This window comes from Oncorhynchus mykiss, chromosome 10 (genome assembly GCF_057628025.1).
Source record: "Oncorhynchus mykiss isolate SJ-2025 chromosome 10, ASM5762802v1, whole genome shotgun sequence".
Lineage (NCBI taxonomy): Eukaryota > Metazoa > Chordata > Actinopteri > Salmoniformes > Salmonidae > Oncorhynchus > Oncorhynchus mykiss.
Window position 1 is genome coordinate 59,738,537 of NC_143031.1, and position 20,763 is coordinate 59,759,299.

A 20,763-nucleotide genomic window follows, 5' to 3' on the forward strand; every position below is an offset into this window, starting at 1 on the left:
GAAATAACCCTAACACAACTTTGATGAATACTTGCTCAAGTATTCAGTTAATCACTGGTTACGTCAGCTCACATTTCACTTTAGATGTTGAATATAGATATGTATTTATAATAATATATGATTGATTATTGAGTTTGATGTAGATACTTATTGACAATGCTGTGTGATCAGACAAACTCAGAAGTCCCATGACAATTATTTACAAGTTCCATGACAGTATTCTCAATAATGGAAGAAACAATTACTTGACTCTATATTCATGAATCCTTTTCAATTAAATTATGAGGTGCATGTTCTATTGTCATTAGCAATTGTTGAACCCAGTAAGCAATTTAGGGACTGTAAGAAGTATTTTCACAACTACTTCCCTCTTACCCCCATTCAATGAAAGAGCATAAACTAATATCATACTGTGCTATCAATAACTGGCAATAAAAGTGATATTTTATACTGTATACAAATATTTGTCTGAGTAAAGAAAAAAATCAGTCTACATTATTTGTTGACATACTTACAGGTCAGTAGTGTCAGACCTTAAGTATGTGCACACAACACTGGTGGTGTTCTCTACGGTTCAATTTTTTAAAATTGAACCTTTATTTAACCAGGTAGGCAAGTTGAGAACAAGTTCTTATTTACAATTGCGACCTGGCCAAGATAAAGCAAAGTAGTTTGACACATACAACAACACAGAGTTACACATAGAGTAAAACAAACATACGGTCAGAGTCGTGTGTATAGGTGGCAGGGAAGTCAGGCGCAGGAGTGTCAAACGGAGTGTAACATTTATTATTTTAATGAATGTCCATGTAACATGCTCCATAACACTAATAAGAATAGAATATAAACAAAACATGGGTACGAGGACCCGTCGCGCACCTATACAATAAACACAACACTGACAATAAACAATCTCTGACAAAGACATGACGGGAAACAGAGGGTTAAATACACAACAGGTAATCAATGAGATTGAAAACAGGTGTGTGGGAAGACAAGACAAAACCAATGGAAAATGAAAAATCGATCAATGATGGCTAGAAGACCAGTGACGTCGACCGCCGAGCACCGTCTGAACAAGGAGAGGCAACGACTTCGGCAGAAGTCGTGACACATACAGTCAATAATACAGTAGAAAAATAAGTCTGTATATGAGGTGAGATAAGGGAGGTAAAGGCAAAAAAATGGCCATGGCGGCGAAGTAAATACAATATAGCAAGTAAAACACTGGAATGGTAGATTTGCAGTGGAAGAATGTGCAAAGTAGAAATAGAAATAATGGGGTGCAAAGGAGCAAAATAAATGAATAAATAAATACAGTAGGGGAAGGGGTAGTTGTTTGGGATAAATTATAGATGGGCTATGTACAGGTGCAGTAATCTGTGAGCTGCTCTGACAGCTGGTGCTTAAAGCTAGTGAGGGAGATAAGTGTTTCCAGTTTCAGAGATTTTGTAGTTCGTTCCAGTCATTGGCAGCAGAGAACTGGAAGGAGAGGCGGCCAAAGGAAGAATTGTTTTTGGGTGTGACCAGAGGGATATACCTGCTGGAGCGTGTGCTACAGGTGGTTGCTGCTATGGTGTCCAGCAAGCTGAAATAAGGGGGGACTTTACCTAGCAGGGTCTTGTAGATGACCTGGAGCCAGTGGGTTTGGCGACGAGTATAAAGCGAGGGCCAGCCAACGAGAGCGTACAGGTCACAGTGGTGGGTAGTATATGGGGCTTTGGTGACAAAACGGATGGCACTGTGATAGACTGCATCCAATTTATTGAATAGGGTATTGGAGGATATTTTGTAAATGACATCCCCGAAGTCGAGGATCAGTAGGATGGTCAGTTTTACGAGGGTATGTTTGGCAGCATGAGTGAAGGATGCTTTGTTGCAAAATAGGAATTCTAGATTTAATTTTGGATTGGAGATGTTTGATATGAGTCTGGAAGGAGAGTTTACAGTCTAACCAGACACCTAGGTACAGTATTTGTAGTTGTCCACATATTCTAAGTCAGAACCATCCAGAGTAGTGATGCTGGACTGGCGGGCAGGTGCAGGCAGCGATCGGTTTTACTTGTATTTAAAAGCAGTTGGAGGCCACAGAAGGAGAGTTGTATTGCATTGAAGCTCGTGTGGAGGGTTGTTAACACAGTGTCCAAAGAAGGGCCAGAAGTATACAGAATGGTGTCGTCTGCGTAGAGGTGGATCAGAGACTCACCAGCAGCAAGAGCGACATCATTGATGTATACAGAGAAGAGAGTCGGCCTCAAAATGGAACCCTATCTAATTTAACTCAACAGTACACCCCTTGTAGTTGCTTGTAGTTCTTTGCAGAGGCCTACTGAGCACTTGGAGGTGGAATTGTAAACACTTGAATGCTGATTTATTAATTTTAAGCTTAATATCTAAAAATATAAAAACTTGCTGTTTGTTATCTATGCATAGTCACTTCACCCCTACCTACATGTACAAATAACCTTGACTAACCCATACCCCCGCATATTGACTCGGTACTGGTACCTGCTGTATATAGCCTCGTTATTGTTATTTTATTGTGTTTCTTAAAAAAACAAGTTTTTACTTTATTTAGTAAATATTTTCTTAACTCTTTCTTGAACTGCACTGTTGGTTAAGGGCCTGTAAGTAAGCATTTCACGGTGTGATCTATTATTCAGTGCATGTGACAGATCGTTTGATTTGATTTGATGAAATATGTATGTATTCCAATATAGTATAATATATGATGTAGATAATATAGTACAGACAGAACATATATTTACAGTTCCTAGATTGGGATTTTCAAAGTGAAAGACAATGTCCTGATCCAGACAATTTTGTCTATTCCCTTCTCAGCAAGGGAGAAGACTTGACATATGGTTTCAGGTTACAGAAATTCCCACCATGAGATGTCATAGTTTTGTGCTGTTATGCATATACAGTATCACCACCAATAATAGCTCGACCAACAGCATCAGTAGTTCCATGACGTTTATACCTTTGGAATATTTGGAATGCACAAGACTCCACTTTGTCAATAAACTGGTGTAAACAGCCCTAGTAATCTGACCGATCATCTCAGTACATGAGCTCCTTTGAACCAAGTCACAAAGTGCACATTCCCCAACAAACCTCCCACTGAGTGACAGAAAGACCAGGTTAGGTAGGGCTGTCTGAAAGGGACAGAGACGACCCAAGATCAAAAGCAGTCACTCCTCCCAGGTGGCAGTCAATAGACAGTTGAGTCCAAAATTAGATTCATTTTCATTTACCTGCACATTCTTGTCGTATGCCTCAACACCTAAACGGCAACAAAAAAAATATGAAAGGGCAAACGTGACGCAGATGAAGGAGACATAGGAAACCTGCTATGACCAGATAAGAAGTTCAACCATTTCTGTCCAACCTCCCTTCACTGCTACACACTTTACTACTCAGTTATCTGTTATTGTATTGGTTGTAATGTTGCAATGTCTAATATCAAGGGTGACTAACCATCCTCCTAGAGAGCTACTGGGTATGCAGGCTTTTGTTCCAGCCCCCCTCTGACACAGCATATTCTAAAAATCAGCTGCTCAACAGGACCTTGACAAGCAGACTAGGGTGTGTTTCAGGGCTGGATCAAAAGCCTGCATTCCCAGTAGCTGTCACGGCTGTTGAAGGAACTGGACCAAGGTGCAGCGTCGTAAGCGTACATTTTCTCTTTTATTCAAAATGACGCCGACAAAACAATACAATAAAAAAAGTTAACTTCCTTCAAACACAGTTTGGAAAAAGGGTACCTAAGTATGGTTCCCAATCAGAGACAACGATTGACAGCTGTCCCTGATTGAGAACCATACCCGACCATAACATAGAAATAGAAAATCAAAGAAACACAAAACATAGAATGCCCACCCAAACTCACGCCCTGACCATACTAAAATTGAGACATACAAAGGATCTCTAAAAGGTCAGGGTGTGACAGTAGCTCTCCAGATGGAGGGTTGACCAGATGTTTTATACAGTGAAGTTAAGTGCCGTGCTCAAGGGCACAATGGCAGGAGATGGTACATGAAATCAGAGAGCAGCCACTCAGTGTTAATATCACATTTATGCTTACTTTTTCATGTATACTGTACATAGAGATGTATTGGTCATGGAAGTGTGGTTAAAAGTAATGGAGAAGTCATATAAAAGTAATGAAATTCCATCTCTCAAAATGTGTATGAATTCTGATTTATGTGGTGTGTTTACTTATATTTTTCAGAGAAAGTAATGCTTCTGCACCCAGAGGTGGAACCCTTGAGGGAGGCTTGCTGCCAGAGTGACACATTTTCAACCCCACCAGAAATGCTTGTCAGGGAAAAATGTTAATTCCTTAGATTTTGTTCGAATTCATTCTTTACAGTCTTGTTTTTTTTATGTCGTATTTGTAAATGACAGTATGTCAATAGCTTTTATTGGTTTAAATGTAACTTATTTATATTGTTACAGTTACCATCGAACAAGTAGTTCACCAAAAAGTACCACAGGAACATATAGCCCCACTCAAAACGGCTGTCGTGATGCTAAGACTACATGATAAACACATGCATTGACTTGGGAAAGTATTCCAATCCGTTGACTTTATCCCTATTTTGTTACGTTACAGCCAAAAACACAGTGGCCTCCATCATTCTTAAATGGAAGAAGTTTGGAAACACCAAGACTCTTCCTAGAGATGGCCGCCCGGCCAAACTGAGCAATCGGGGGAGAGGGGCCTTGGTCAGAGAGGTGACCAAGAACCTGATGCTCACTCTGACATAGCTCTAGTGTTCCTCTGTGGAGATGGGAGAACCTTCCAGAAGGACAACCATCTCTACAGCACTCTACCAATCAGGCCTTTTTGGAAGAGGGGCCAGATGGAAACCACTCCTTAGTAAAAGGCACATGACAACCCACTTTGAGTTTGCCAAAAGGCACCTAAAGGACTCTCACACCATGATAAACACGAGTCTCGGGTCTGATGAAACAAAGATTGAACTCTTTGGCCTGAATGCTGAGAGTCACATCTGGAGGAAACCTGGCACCATCCCTACGGTGAAGCATGGTGGTGGCAGTATCATGCTGTGGGGATGTTTTTCAGTTGCAGGGACTGGGAGACTAGTCAGGATCGAGGCAAAGATGATTGGAGAAAAGTACAGAGAGATCCTTGATGAAAACCTGCTCCAGAGCGCTCAGGACCTCAGACTGGGGCGACGGTTTACCTTCCAACAGGACCGTAAGCACACAGCCAAGACAACACATGCTTCGGGGCAAGTCTCTGAATGTCCTTGAGTGGCCCAGCCAAAGCCCAGACTTGAACCTGATCAAATATCTCTGGAGAGACCTGAAAATAGCTGTGCATTAACCGGATCTACAGAGAAGAAAGGGAGAAACTCCCCAAATACAGTTGTGCCATGCTTGTAGCGTCATACCCAAGAAGACTCGATGCTGTAATCGCTGCCAAAGGTGCTTCAACAAAGTACTGAGTAAAGGGTCTGAACACTTATGTAAATGTGATATTTCAGTGTTTTATTGGTTAGAAATTATCAACAATAAAATTCAGACCACAGGAGTAAATGTCAGTTGGCTTTATATTGCTGAGCATTCAGAGGTCGAGACAGCAGGTGAGGTAGAGAGACTGAGACAGAAAGAGAGAGAGACAGAGACAGAAAGAGAGAGAGAGAGGGTTGAAACATCAGGTCCGGGTTAAATGCTGCCAAAGGTGCATCAGCAAAGTACTGAGTAAAAGGTCTGAACACTTATGGAAGTGTGACATTTTCATTTTTTTATTTGTAATACATTAGCAACAACCACAGGAGTAAATGTCAGTTGGCTTTATATTGCAGAGCATTCAGAGGTTGAGACAACAGGTGAGGTAGAGAGACAGAGACAGCGACAGAGACAGAGACAGAAAGAGAGAGGGAGAGGGTCAAAACAGCACGTCCGGTGATCAGGTCAGGGTTCCATAGATACTGGCCAGGTAGTCTTGAGGCATGGTCCTCGGGCTCAGGTCTTCCGGGGGGAAGAGAAAGAGAAACTAGAGAGAGAGAGAGCATACTTAAGATCACAGGACACCAGATAGGACAGACTGAACCTAGACCAACGGCACATAGACTTTTGCAGCATAGATACTGGACACTGAGACGGGGGGGTCAGGGGACACTGTGGCCCCGTCCAACGTAAAGGTTAGACATATTAGTCCAATCAACAATAGATAATTGAGCAACATGCAGGCTATTATTAATAAAACATAACTTCAGATGAACAAAAATAGTTCAACCATGTTCCACTGATTCCTGATCTACTGGGTGAGCAGACTTCTATTCCTGCCCAGCAATGGCACCGTTTATTGTCAACTCGTTAGGTTGAATCACTTGAATCAGTTGTGTTAGTGCTGGGCTGGAACAGAAGCCTGCACACCCAGCAGACTATACAATAGGGCTATTGTGTATGACTTTTAACAGTATACAACCTTTGCTAATAGGTACACATATAGCCTGTGGTATACAAGGGTATACCCCTCATCTCTTGGGACATTCATTGGGACCGCTTCATCTGCGGACAGGTTTTCACAGCTCTCCGTAACTGAGGACAGAAAATATAAAAAATACTGGCTTCGTTATACTAAAATTAGACAGCATTGAATATGATGTTACTATTATGTCTCTGTCCTAGAAGTTTTCCTTACTGGAGACTGTAACTGGAGAATGTTTTCATGATGTCCTCCGACAAAATGACCTGCCCTATCCTGACTCGAATCGGGCCCTTAATTATTTATGTTCCCTGTTTCACTCTGATGCAGAGAAACATGCACCATACAAAAGACTAAGGGTAAAAGACTGATGCAATGGTTTACTCATGAATTGTCTGAGAAATTACAGGAAATAAATGTAGCTTGGGCTATGGCTAGACGGACTGATTCTACATCTGATTGGCAGCCCTTCAGAGATTTGAGAAATCTGACAGTGTTCACACTCCTTGACTTTTTCAAAAATGTATTGTGTTACAGTCTGATTTTAAAATACTTTAGATTACATTGAGATTATCTGTCTCTGGCTGACACACAATACCCCATAATGTCAAACTGGAATACATTTTTTTCCCCGGAATTGTCCAACCCCTTTGTTATGGCAAGCCTAAAGTTCAGGAGTAAAAATAACTCATCTCTGTACCCCACACATACAATTATCTATAAGGTCCCTTTGTTGAGCAGTGAATTTCTAACACAGATTCAACCAGAAAGACCAGGGAGGTTTTTCACTGCCTTGCAAAGAAGGGCATCTATTGGTAGAAATAAAAAAGCCGACATTGAATATCCCTTTGAGCATGGTGAAGTTATTAATTACACTTTGGATGGTGTAGTCACTACACAGATACAGATGTCCTTCCTAACTCAGTTGCCGTAGAAGGAAGGAAAACACTCAGGGATTTCAGCATGAGGCCAATGGTGACTTTAAAACAGTTGCAGAGTTGAATGGCTGTGCTAGGAGAAAATTCCTCTCATCCCACTAGACAAGAGTCCTTTAATCACCTCAGAACAGAATGTAGAGAATGATGCACTAACATTCTCACATACTTGATTTTCATTTGAACTCTTTGATGTCTATTATGTACTAAGTGCTTTGCTAAAGAATGAGGTAAAAAAAAACATAAGGGCTGAATCACATGTGCACCAATCCGGTTTTAGACCTGGACCTTTAGACCTGCTACGCTTGTTTTAGATGATGTGTTTAAATTGCCTGAATGATAAAAATAATTGTGCTGCCTTATTTATAGACCTTTCCAACGCCTTTGACACCGTTGACCATCACATTCTTAATCAACGGTTGACTGATTTTGGCCTGGATCAGGCTTCTTGTAAGGGACTTGACAATTATCTGTCAGACAGGACTCAGTGTGTGATCTCTGATGGTGTTAAATCTAGTTTCCTGTAATAACAAAAGGTGTACCACAGGGGACGGTACTAGGACCTGTTCTCTAACTATTTATATAAATATATATCTGTTAAAACATGCAATATTAACCTGTATGCAGATTTACCCAACTTTTGACCAGGCTTTGTTAGATCTGCAATCTGACCTTGTTACGTTAAAGAAAGCTCTGGTTGGTTTAAAATGTATAGTTAATGCGGGCACGAAAATAACATATTGTTCTTAAGTTCTCACACATTTTTTTCAGATGGACTACATAGTTATTTATTGGATGGGTCTCCCATTGATCGGGTTCCCGCCTACAAATATCTGGGCATTTGGATAGCAAAGACTTAATGTTTCAATAACATGGTTGAGCTTGTTAAAAAGCTAAGACTTAAAGAGGCTTCTTGCCTCCCCCTAATAGCAGGAAGCAGATTGTACGGTCAACTTCCTGACAGTTCTTGATTATGGTGACACCATTTACCAGATTGCAGCAATCACTAATCTAAATCTTTGGATGCTGTCTACCATAACGCAATTCGTTTTACCACTGGTAACAGTTTTAATACTTAATACCACTGCATCCTGTATTAAAAGGTTGGCTGGTCCTCATTAAAGTCCGGTAGATCAATTAATTATTCCCTTTTTGTTTAGAAAACCCTACTACACAAGCTTCCAACTTACCTTACTGTGTTGTTAAAGTATAAAAAGATGAGATACTAAACCCGCTCACCGAACTAGGTCCTAATTTGAATGTACCTCATTGCTGGAACCAACTGCAAAGTGCAATTGGTTGCTCTAATGCCACTTGGGTCTCAATGGTCTCAATGGTGACCTCCTGTTTAAATAAAGGTCAAATAAAATAAAATATTCAGTAGCCTACTCTCTCCCTTTTTGCAGCGTGTCTCTTTTTAAGTTTGTGATTTGAAAGTGATAAACATCACGATAGCTAGATTCCCTTAGCTACAGGATATGGTAAAGTTAACTATCGCTAAGTGATCGCTAACAGATCACTTGACTTGTATCTGCTCTCTAATTTGATGATACAGACTGCAATGCTGTATGGAATGAGTAGGTTGTTTGCCCCCTAACTCTGGTATGTACACAGCGTTGTACCCTTGGCTTTTTTTATTCATAGATCATAGTTTTTTTTACGGGATTTCTAATCTTTTAAATTAATGGTTCACACCAGAGATTTTTTTTTCTATTGAACATTTAAACCACGATAACCAGCATGTTGTTGAAATGTGTATACTAAAAAATGAGTGGCCATGTCAGTTCCTAGAACCATAACTGCGGAATGAGGGGCACGGCCCGTTACAGCCCTTTTGATACTTGCCTAAGGAAGAGTTGAGGTTTGAGGAGGAGGAATGAGGAAGTTCCTTGTATCATTTTTGCTACTGCATCTTTGCCCCTATCTTGAGTATAGTAGGTTACACAGTGGATACACTTTTTGACAGGCATGAATGATGCTCATCAATGGCAGCTGCCAAACGAGTCGTGCAAGTTTGAACCACCTAGCCTATAAATGTGTTAGAACCACACTGGTTGGCCAAATTTCAAGTCTCATTCTTTTCCATCATACAAAACACATCTGCCCAGAAGTTGTTCATCTTCAGTTTTCAGAAAGCGAGGAGGAGAAGGTATTTGTGCATCGTTTCTCATTTGAGAAGGCTACAATCCGCAGGTCCTAGCTGACAACGTCTCGGATATAGGACAATTTATTCTCAGGTAATATGCAGCTGCAGTAGATTTGATGGCCTGATTGCTTAATCAAATTTCACAGCAAATATTCTTCATATTTCAAGACCTTGTAGGCTTACCTATGCAATTGAAAGCTGGCACATCTGCACCACCTGTTATTAACGGGACATCTTCCAAAGACAATACAGCCAATTAATTCTGAAGTTTTGGTGGCAATTAAAGGTGTGGTGCGTCTATAGGGAAACCCCATGAATGTACAATGTAGAGTAATTGCTTGACAGAATATTTGTATAGCGGTGCACACAGTTGTTGATGTAGCCTAGATGTTGTTGTAGCCATTGTTTCTCAAACCTCTCCTCAGGGATGCCTGAACTGGTTTGATGATTAGTTGACAATTTAAATCAAGTGTACAAGCTCTGGAATAAATTAAACACCGAAAGGATAGGAGAGGTTTGAGAACAACTTATATTTGTCGTTTTATTGATATTTGGAATAATGTCTGCAGTCATTTTTTATGTATTTCCTATTGGTCAAACACATATTTCAGAAAACGTCCTTAATTGGGTTAATGGATTAAGAAACCTAGTCATAAAAGTAGATGTACATGCACATTAATAATTAGACTAATATTAAACTAATTATGGAAATATACTGAACAAACAAACGCAACATGCTACTATTAACGATTTTACTGAGTTACAGTTCATATGAGGAAATCAGTCAATTGAAATACATTCATTGGGCCCTAATCTATGGATTTCACATGACAGAGAATACAGATATGCATCTGTTGGTTACAGATACCTCCAAAAAAAATGGGCCTCAAGAGCTCGTCGTCACCATGTTGTTCACAATGTTGACATCAGCAAACAGCTTGCCCATACGACGCCAGACACACGGTCAGCAGTTGTGAGGCCAGTTGGACGTACTGCCAAATTCTCTAAAACAATGTTGTAAGCAGTTTATGGTAGAGAAATTAACATTCAATTATCTGGTGAACATTCCTGCAGTCCGCATGCCAATTGCATGCTCCATCAAAACTTAAGACGTCTATGGCATTGTGTTGTGTGACAATACCTCACATTTTAGAGTGACCTTTTTATTATCCCCAGCACAAGGTGCACCTGTGTAATGATCACGTGTCAGATGGATGGATTATCTTGGGAAAGGAGAAATGCTCACCAACAAGGATGTGCAAAACATTTGAGAGAAATACAGTTTGTGGGCATATGGAACATTTCTGGGATCAACGCATGAAACATGGGACCAACACATTACATGTTGTATTCATATTTTTGTTCAGTATAGTATGGAAATAGTCATTTTAACACCTTACTCTGCTTATCTTAATCGGCAACAGGTTAAAATCGAAGTAAGCATACGCTGAGTAAAACGCCTGGTTTCCTGAGCAATCTTTTGAATTATTAGGACATGTAAACAGCCTAATTGGGCAGCGGTTAATTTGATCTGCGCACCAATAGAGCAAGCCTCGTTCTTCCAGCCGAGATCTTTTTAACATGTAAATACGGATAGCCAAGATTGCTTTGCCTTCATGTTGGTGCTAGCAAGCTATCAAGCAGGCTACGTAGTGCTACGTATCAACATCCAATCCAGTAGGGGCTGGAAACTATAGCGAGATTCCATTATTATGAGCCGCCCTACCCTCAACAGCCTCCTGTGCATCTTAGAAGTAGTTTTCACATACACACTTTATATGTCCGAACTCAGAATCAAAAAGGTTTCGCAAAAATAACGTGGTCGCTGTGGTAGAATGTTTATTTGGTTGCCAATTTTCTGCATTCCTCAAAAGTCCCATCAGGTAGCCTGATGTCTGATTTCCATGTTAGCAGGATTATTAGGGAAATCGTTTTTCTTTCAAAGCATATAAACGTTTTAAACAAACTTTTATATTAATCTGACCTTCCAAAACAATTGTATTATTGTGTGCATTCAACCGTTCTCACTTCATGTAATGTCAGACTTGAGCAGCTTCTCAGAATGCATATCTCTACCTTAAATAACCTCCATAAGTATATGAATGACTTGATATGAATGATTGTCCTAAACCACTAAATGGTAGTCATTCTAATGTGACGATGGGGCTGCCAAACATGCTACCCTGCAAAGAAATATAATTTCTCCCACTGCAAAGACAAGAAGTTCTACTTTGATTGACGTTGTCATTGATAAAGGGTTCTGTGTTTTATGGACATCATGATGCATGTGAAATATTCTACTCTGAAAGTGTGCAGGCTTTGAAAATGGATACAAATCTGATCTTCCACATTGATACCAATGACTTATATATAGACTAGATGACTGATAGGGATGGCTGTGTTGGAGCCACTGGGCCTCCATCTTGGCACTCCATCACCATCGTAGACAATATTTTGGAAGCTTTAGAAATGCATTTATGAATTAGTTCTTGCCATGTTTATCATATTACCCACACATTAATGCATACTTTTAAATTACATTATACAAACATTTTCCTTAAAGTATAATTTTTTGAGATGTCTAATGTTACTCACCCCACTACAAAAAAATAATAATAATTTTGTCCTTGAAACATTTAATTGAAATACAGAAGAAACCCATTAATTCCTATGAGGAACTGCTCCGATGAGAAGTGGCAATATTATGGCCGAACGGTGGCTTCAAAGCCTCTCAATGGCCAATACATAGCAATTAGCAATCAAGGGTTTATATGCATCATTGATTGATACCTGTTCTGAAAATTGCACTGTCTGGATAAAAAGTTATTGAAGGATAATGAAGGATCCAACATAAAAAGGCTCCAAATGTTTGAAGTTCTATTGTGAAATTGAAAACAATCTGAGGATAAAGAGGGACACAATAATGAGTTCTATTGTGGCTAAAAACACAACGTGTTCTTTGGAGGAGGTGGTGTTTTATTGTCTCTAAAGATATAACAACTTGGGCTGCATTTCCAAAGGCAAATAAGTTATTGTATATTGCATTATGTGATAATGAAGGATCCAACACCAAATGTTTGCAGTTCTATTGTGACATTGAATGTGATCTGAGGATATCGAGGGTTCAATTGTGGTTAAATACACATCGTGTTCTTTGGAGGAGGTGGGGTTTTATAGTCTTTAAAGATATAACAACTTGGGCTGCATTTCCAAAGAGGTCAACTGTAACCGTGAAGGCAAATTTTGTGAGCGGTAAATATTCTTCTTCTGTAAAAATTTCAATTTACTTCCTGATAGACTGGGATCATTTGAGACACCATTTATACAATAACATGTCCTTCAGCAGCGCAACGTGTACTGGCCAGCAAGTTTGGCAATATGGAGGAAAATTCTAGTACAGAGACGGATGACGCTCATCACCTTAGCAAGAATTAGTTTCAACAATAATTTGTACAAAGTCTGCCCCAAATATCCTGCCCCCAGGTTTGACACAGCTAGTGACTTGACAGTTTTCTGCTCGAAAGTAAAGAAACAGACACCTTAAACAGACACCTACACTAATGAGGTCATTTTGTTGAGTAATGTGAGTCATTCAGGATGTTCTCAACTTGTTCATTGAGTTTCTACTTCAGTTGTTCAGAATTAGCTCAGTGTTTGTATTATTTATTTGATATAGTATTTTTTGCTGATCGTTATCAGTGGTGCCAATAGTTTTGGACCTGACTGTATCTATCAAGGTTTAAAGATGATAGGTTGATAGCGCAGACAAGACCGGCAATATTTGATGCATAGTTGAGTTGCTTTGATATCAAATTAACCATCTTGTCATGAGAGAGCGAGTGAGAGATAGTGGCATTATCACTCATCCTCTCCAAGACTGGTTCTGTGAGCTTTGTTTGATTGCCACACATTTTCCCCCAACAGGTTTTAATGTGTGGCTATAAATGGTTCTCATCTTTCAGCAGCACTGGGTGTTTGATAGTCCAGATATAGATGACAGGGGCAGATGACCTAGAAATGCAAAGTAGGCCGATGTTGAGCTGAGATAAAATAGTAATGGTTTTGATCCATCTCTCTCATCTGTTTTAGAGTCCACTAAATATAAGAGTTGTAACAGCCTTCAGAACACTCACTATAATAGGATCTACAAAGATTACACAGTAACATAGAATGGGATTGTGCAGGTTTGGATGTTGTGTTTTGAAGTTCTGATCTGGTTGGATAAACTCCTCACTGTGTGTGTATATACAGTATGTACTGTCAGTGTAATACCAACCTACGGTTTGTCATCGTAGGTTTGGACAACAAGTTTCTCTATGAAGTTAAACTCAGACATCTCAAAATTCATAAAGTCAAACACAGACTGCCCAAGAAACGTTCCTGAATAAAGCTCTGATCATCCACATACTTGACGATAACTGACAACTGCAAGCAGGCTGGTGCCACCATAGGTCCCAGAGCAGTGGGGCAATTTTTACCTCTTAGCACCTGGAGTTTTTCCTTATATGTTAACCTAACTAGGAAAACTCTGGACCCTATAAGGTATGACAGTGATTCGTCAGTTGTAAAAAGGTTTTATATGGGCTATGATGGGACCAGTATTTCCTAATCTTGTCACATGGTTTTAAAAAACTCCTGAAAAAACTCCTGGCCCTGGGGGGGATGAAAGCCCTGTCAAACTGCAGCTACCTTATATTGTTAATATAAATTATATTTAGACCAGATTATGAGGGGGATTTCCTCTACCCAGACACATAGACAACAACTGATAGACAATATAACTCAGAGGGCTGAGATTGCTTTAAACATGTTTGCATCATGCAGGACTATGCGACTGTATTATTTAAAAAATACTCACATCTGCCATCACTATTATATCGATAGATTAATTCCAGGTACTAATTTTGGATTAAAAACGTATAGGCAGCCTAGCCGTTCCCAATGTTGTATATAATTTAAATTTGATCACATTTTTTCTTAACACACATAAATACATAATGTTACCAATTAGTTTACCCTGACCATAGGCTGTATGCAGCTGCTCTTATTAGTAGCCTACAGTTGATCAGACTGAAAAATTGTCTTGTTTTCATCCCATACATCATGTCAGATTTCTAATATTTAGGTCTAGGCTACTGCAACATTAATGTCATGAGTTCTGCTTGTGTGTCACGGCCGTCCTCCTCTTCATCTGAAGAGGAGAGACGAGATGGATCTGAGGACCAATACGCGGCGTGGTAAGTGTCCATGGCAAATCTTTAATCAAGAAAGACTGAACACTATACAAACAAGTAACAAAAACAATAAACCAAATTCGACCGTGAAGCTACAAAATGAGACCTGTGCTGAAACAAGCCATCAACATAGACAATCACCCACAAACAAACAAACAGTGCAACCCAGGCTACCTAAGTATGATTCTCAATCAGAGACAACTAATGACACCTGCCTCTGATTGAGAACCATACTAGGCCGAAAACATAGAAATGCCCCAAAACATAGAAAAACAAACATAGACTGCCCACCCAACTCACGCCCTGACCATACTAAATAAATACAAAACAACGGAAATAAAGGTCAGAACGTGACATTGTGTCTGTTCGGAGTGATTATGTGTTTTCATCTTTGCTCAATAAATACCGGAGGAAAGTGCAAAGCCTACTTGAGCGCACGTTAAATTTTTTGTTGCGTCAACCTCTCTCTTTAATCAAACTTTTAATGGATGATGCGGTGGAAGCTATCAAATCATTCAAAATTGTTTTTGACAGAAAAGATGATCAGCGTGTAAAGTATCGTAACGTGCAATTACAGGCGGCTTGATGATAGTTAACCAGCTATACATTTGATACCTGTTGGTATTGAAAGCTCTCACCTTTTCATCCTTCTTCATGAAACTGATCGCAGGCAGAGCTCGAACCTCGCTTCTAATTCGCACCTTTTCCGTATACCCCAGAGAATGAAAGGGGTTCTTCAACATAGACCCACCATAATGCTCTGTGGCGTAATCCCAATACAACACACTAGGTTCGTTCTCTGATCCTACATCTATGATTGGATGGACAACACATCAGTTCATAATGCAATAGCTTTGATTGGTTGGAGGATGGTGGGACCTACCAGCCTCCTAGGTTTTGTATTGAAGTCAATGTAGCCAGAGGAGGACTGAAGCTAGCTGTCCTCCGGCTACACCACGGTGTTAGCCCAGACAGTGCTGTTGAAGATACTGTAGACCTTCATTGCAAAACAGTATATTTGAACCAATTGTTTGGTGACATATGAATATATATACTATAGTTGAATCTAAAAATGCTAACTTTTTTATGTTTTCCCTTCCTTCTCTGAGGAGCCTCCACTGACTGAAAGTAGAGAAATGGGTTGAATGCATTTATCAAGCTTATGAGACATGGACCTACTAGTTAATGCATAGGGATACTGTTAACTGTAAGTAGTTAGGGGATTGCTTTTTGAATATAAATAAACATTACACAGCTTTATCTCAATCTCTTCATTCAAAGACTCAATCATGGACTCTTACTGACAGTTGTGGCTGTTTTGCGTGATGTATTGTTGTCTCTACCTCCTTGCCCTTTGTGCTGTTCTCTGTGCCCAATAATGTTAGTACCATGTTTTATGCTTCTACCATGTTGTGTTGCTACCATGTTGATGTTATGTTGTGTTGCTACCATGCTGTGTTGTCATGTGTTGCTGCCTTACTATGTTGTTTTCATAGGTCTCTATTTATGTAGTGTTGTGTTGTCTCTCTTGTTGTGATGTGTATTTTGTCCTATATTTATATTGTATTGATTTAATATTTTTAATCCCTGGCCTCCGTCCCTGCAGGTGTCACGTTCGTTTGTAGAGACAGACCAAGCGTATGTTGAGATCCACATAATTTATAGTGCAACTTAGCAAAACAAAACAATAAACATTAAACTAACAACAAACCGTGACTACAGAGGTCCTACGTGCACTTACTCAAAAACAATATCCCATAACACACAGGTGGAAAAAATTCTACTTAAGTATGATCCCCAATTAGAGACAACGATAGCGAGCAGTCTCTAATTGGGAATCATACCAAAACACCAACATAAAATATAAACTAGACTAAACCCCTAGTCACGCCCTGACCTACTCTACCATAGAAAATAAAGGCTTTCTATGGTCAGAACGTGACAGTACCACCCCCCCCCCCCCCAAAACCTGAAACAAAAAGGGAGGGTTGGGGGGGGGGAGGGGGTGTCGGTGTCGGTGGCGGCTCTGGTGCTCTGGTACTCGCTCATCCTGCAGATCCAGCCATGGACGCAGGCTGAACACTGTGCCTGGACTGGACCTAGGTGCAGAAGAAGACTCCTGCCATGGAGCGGGACTAGACGCCATGTCTAGACTGGGCATCGGCGCATAGGAGGGCTCCTGCCATGAAGCTGGACAGGACGCCGTGTTCGGACTGGACATCGGCGCAGAGGAAGACTCCTGCCATGGAGCGGGACTGGACGCTGTGCCTGGACTGGGCACCAACGCAGAAGAAGATTCTGGCCTTGGAGCTGAACTGGAAACCCTGCTCAGACTGGGCATCGGCGCAGGGGAAGGCTCCGGACTGGGGAAAGTCGCCAGAAGTTCCGGACTGGGGACCGTCGCCGGAAGCTCCGGACCGGGGACCGTCGCCGGAAGCTCTGGACCGGGGACCGTCGCCGAAAGCTCTGGACCGGGAACCGTCCTCGGAAGCTCCGGACCAGGGACCGTCGCAGGAAGCCTGGTGCATAGGGCCGGCACTGGTGGTACCGGACTAGTGACACGCACCTCAGGGCAAGCGCGAGGAGCAGGCACAGGACGCACCGAACTAGTAAGGCGCACTGGAGGCCTAGTGCGTGTAGTCGGGACAGGTGGCGCCAGACTTGTGACACGCACTTCAGGGCGAGTGTGGGGAGCAGGCACAGGACGTACCTGACTGGGGACATGCAATTCAGGGAGTGTGCGAGGAGCAGGCACAGGACATACCGGACTGGGAAGGCGCACTTGAGGGGAGTAGGCACAGGACATACCGGACTGGGAAGGCGCACTTGAGGGAGAGTGCGAGGAGCAGGCACAGGACGTACTGGCCTCTGGAGACGTACTGGAGACCTGGTGTGTATAGCCGGCATCAATGGTACCGGTTCTATGACACTCCTCTCCCAGTAAGTGTGAGGAGCTGGCACAGGATGCACTGGGCTGTGAAGGCGCACTGGAGACCTGGTGCGTATAGCCAGCATCAAATGTACCGGAACTTTAACAGACTTCTCAGGACGAGTACGGGGAGCTGACTTGGGTGACATCGGACGGCTAACACGCTCCTCAAGGCAAATGCTGTGCATACTACGCCAAACCAACAGCTCTCTCGCTTCACTCTCCTCCAATTTATCCCAAAACTCCTCGAAGGTCTCTAACTCTCCCCCCCGTTCACTCTCCTCCAATTTATCCAATAACTCCTCGACGGTCTCTGACTCACCCCTCAACTTCGCCGACCACCCCGTGTGCTTCCCCCATTTTTTTTGAGGCTGCTTCTTGGGCTTGCGTCGTGGCCGCGAACCCTGTTGTCGTCGTTGTCCTCCATTATCTCCTTCCGTCTGTCGCCATGGAAGGCGATCCTGTCCTGCCAGGATTTCTTTCCAAGTCCAGGATCCCTTCCCATCCAGAATCTCTTTCCATGTCCAGGATACTTTCTCCTACTGGGCAACATGCTGCTTGGTCCTGGTTTGATGGGATATTCTGTCACGTTCGTTTGTAGAGACGGACCAAGGCGCAGTTTATGTTGAGTTCCACATCATTTCTTAATAGTGAAACTTAGCAAAGCAAAACAATAAACTAACAACAAACTGTGACTACAGAGGTGCTACGTGCACTTACTCAAAACAATATCCCATAACACACAGGTGGAAAAAATGCTACTTAAGTATGATCCCCAATGAGAGACAACGATAGCCAGCTGCCTCTAATTGCAAATCATACCAAAACACCAACATAAAAAAAACTAGAACCCCACATTGAAAATACAAGCAAGACTAAACCCCTAGTCACACCCTGACCTACTCTACTATAGAAAATAAAGGTCTTCTGTGGTCAGGACGTGACAGAAGGAGGCATTTTGCCTTTTGGTTGGCCTTGCCTAGGTAAATAAAGGTAAAATAAAAATACAAATAAATAAATAAATCCAATATATATGATTTTGGAATATTGACTGATCTCACATATTGTGGACTAATTAATGTTAGTCCATATGATATGAAAATGTCTTATTAGTCTATATCATGGATCATCAACTAGATTCAGCTGCGGGACGATTTTTTCTTGAGCAGATGGTCAGGAGGCCGGAAACATAATTACAAATAATTAGTTGACTGCAAATTGACAGCAATAATTGACCACAATAAATTGAACGCAGTAAATTGACTGCAAATTGACACCAAACAGATATAATATTTGAAAAAACAATCATTTAAACCTTCCTTACATTTGTATACGGCCACATATATCTCTATATTATGGTAGGGAATACTTCGGAATAGATTTCTAAAATAAAAATCTATTTAAAAAATATATATTTAAGACTGTTTTTACAGTCTTTTATGAAATGTATAAAATTGAATCAGAAAACTTAGGGGGACCAAAAAAATCACCAGTTGGGGAACCCTGGTCTATATCATAAGTATTTCAATGTGCGTTAATGTGAGATGTAATGGGCTTAATTTAAGGTTTGATGTGCGTGGACTGATGTTGTATACCTCTACAGGGACGTGGCGGATATGGAGCCTCTGATGATTCTACTTCTGCTAGCAGGTAAAACACTTGGTGTGTGTGTTTTGTGTGTATGTGTGGGTAGTTATATGTGTGTGTGTATGTGTGTGTATCTAAGTGTCTGTGTGTTTGTGTGTTTGTGTGTGTATCTATGTGTGTTTTGTGTGTGGGGGGGTGGTTGTGTGTGGGTGTGTTCCTCGGGTTAACCTGACAGGTTCCTCAGGGGTTGCAAAGCCACCTTTTACCACTATAGTTGGAAATAATAATTAAGACTTTATTAGCCTACTTGGTGTTTCTTGTACAGTGTATAAGGCAGATAGATATATTGGACTGGAATGTATAGTCTTGTCTTACATTTTTATGAATTGTTTTCTAACAGGACTAGCAGGGAAGACAGCGACAGACACAACAGCAATAGGTAATATACCTTCATATGAATCAACATTCCAACGACTTCAACACAATCCATTGAAACAAACCCCAATGTTAATTGATGCGGTCAAAATCCCTGCCTCATAACATTTAGAATGACAATATGCAGTTATCAACACAGCTACTGAACAATGCCACAAACAGATGCTACCAAATGGTTAGAGTAAACGTACCAAAACAATCTATTCTATATGTCAGATATACAGGCGACTTTGACACTGACAAACTGAGCATCTGAGATCAATAAAAATGACCCTGTTTTGAATCTGTCAATGGCCTAGGTGTAGGAAAACACATATTGTACAACATTAAGTTCAAATTATAGTCCTCAAAAAGCTTTCCAGTTTCACTGACTCACCAATGATGTGCAGCTCACTCACTTGCGATGACCAATGCACTGGTGAAACAAAAGCCCATCTCTCTTGTTTTACTTTCTAAAACAATATTCTTCGCTCAATAGGCTTTTTGGAAGTTGATTACATATTTGGTAGCCTACAGACAGATTAGTCTTTTCTTTTCAGCAGGAGCTATTTGCTTTCCAACCTGTGTTTTCACGCTATTGTTTTTGAAATATTGTGAAAGGACTGTTTTGACTTCATGCTGTTCACTGACATCCCAACTTTAGCTAAATAAGCTTTTGATCCTCTGTGGCTAAGTCATAGGTCTACTCCTGGTGTAGTATTCTGAGTAATTAATTTTCTTTCTAGACAGCAGTAATTCTATAACTATGGCAAATACATGTTTTATTCATCAGGGGTGTTCAGCACTTTCAGCACCCTTCCAGCAGCTATGATTCTATGAGGAAATAAATTAAGTGCAATGCTGGACAGATGAGAGTTGCAGGCTCATGTCCTTCAGAGCAAGGAGAGAGACGTCATGGAAACCATAAACCCGGGCCGGACCAAAACAAATACATTCTTAGAATATCAGGAACATTTTTAAATCAACATTTTTTTAGAGGGTGGGATAATACAGAGGAGGCAACTTGAATTAACTCTGAATGCTTTCATTATCAT

At 40.9% G+C, this 20,763-nt stretch overlaps 1 long non-coding RNA gene across 1 annotated transcript; it reads right to left on the bottom strand.

Annotated features, from left to right (window-relative positions):
- Positions 1–5,499: 5,499 nt before the first annotated feature.
- Positions 5,500–20,247, bottom strand: LOC149980101 (uncharacterized). Its single transcript, XR_016483854.1, has 3 exons — positions 20,106–20,247; positions 6,464–6,576; positions 5,500–6,028 (listed from the first exon to the last, which is right to left on the bottom strand). It is a non-coding gene; the product is annotated as an uncharacterized LOC149980101 (long non-coding RNA).
- Positions 20,248–20,763: the final 516 nt, after the last annotated feature.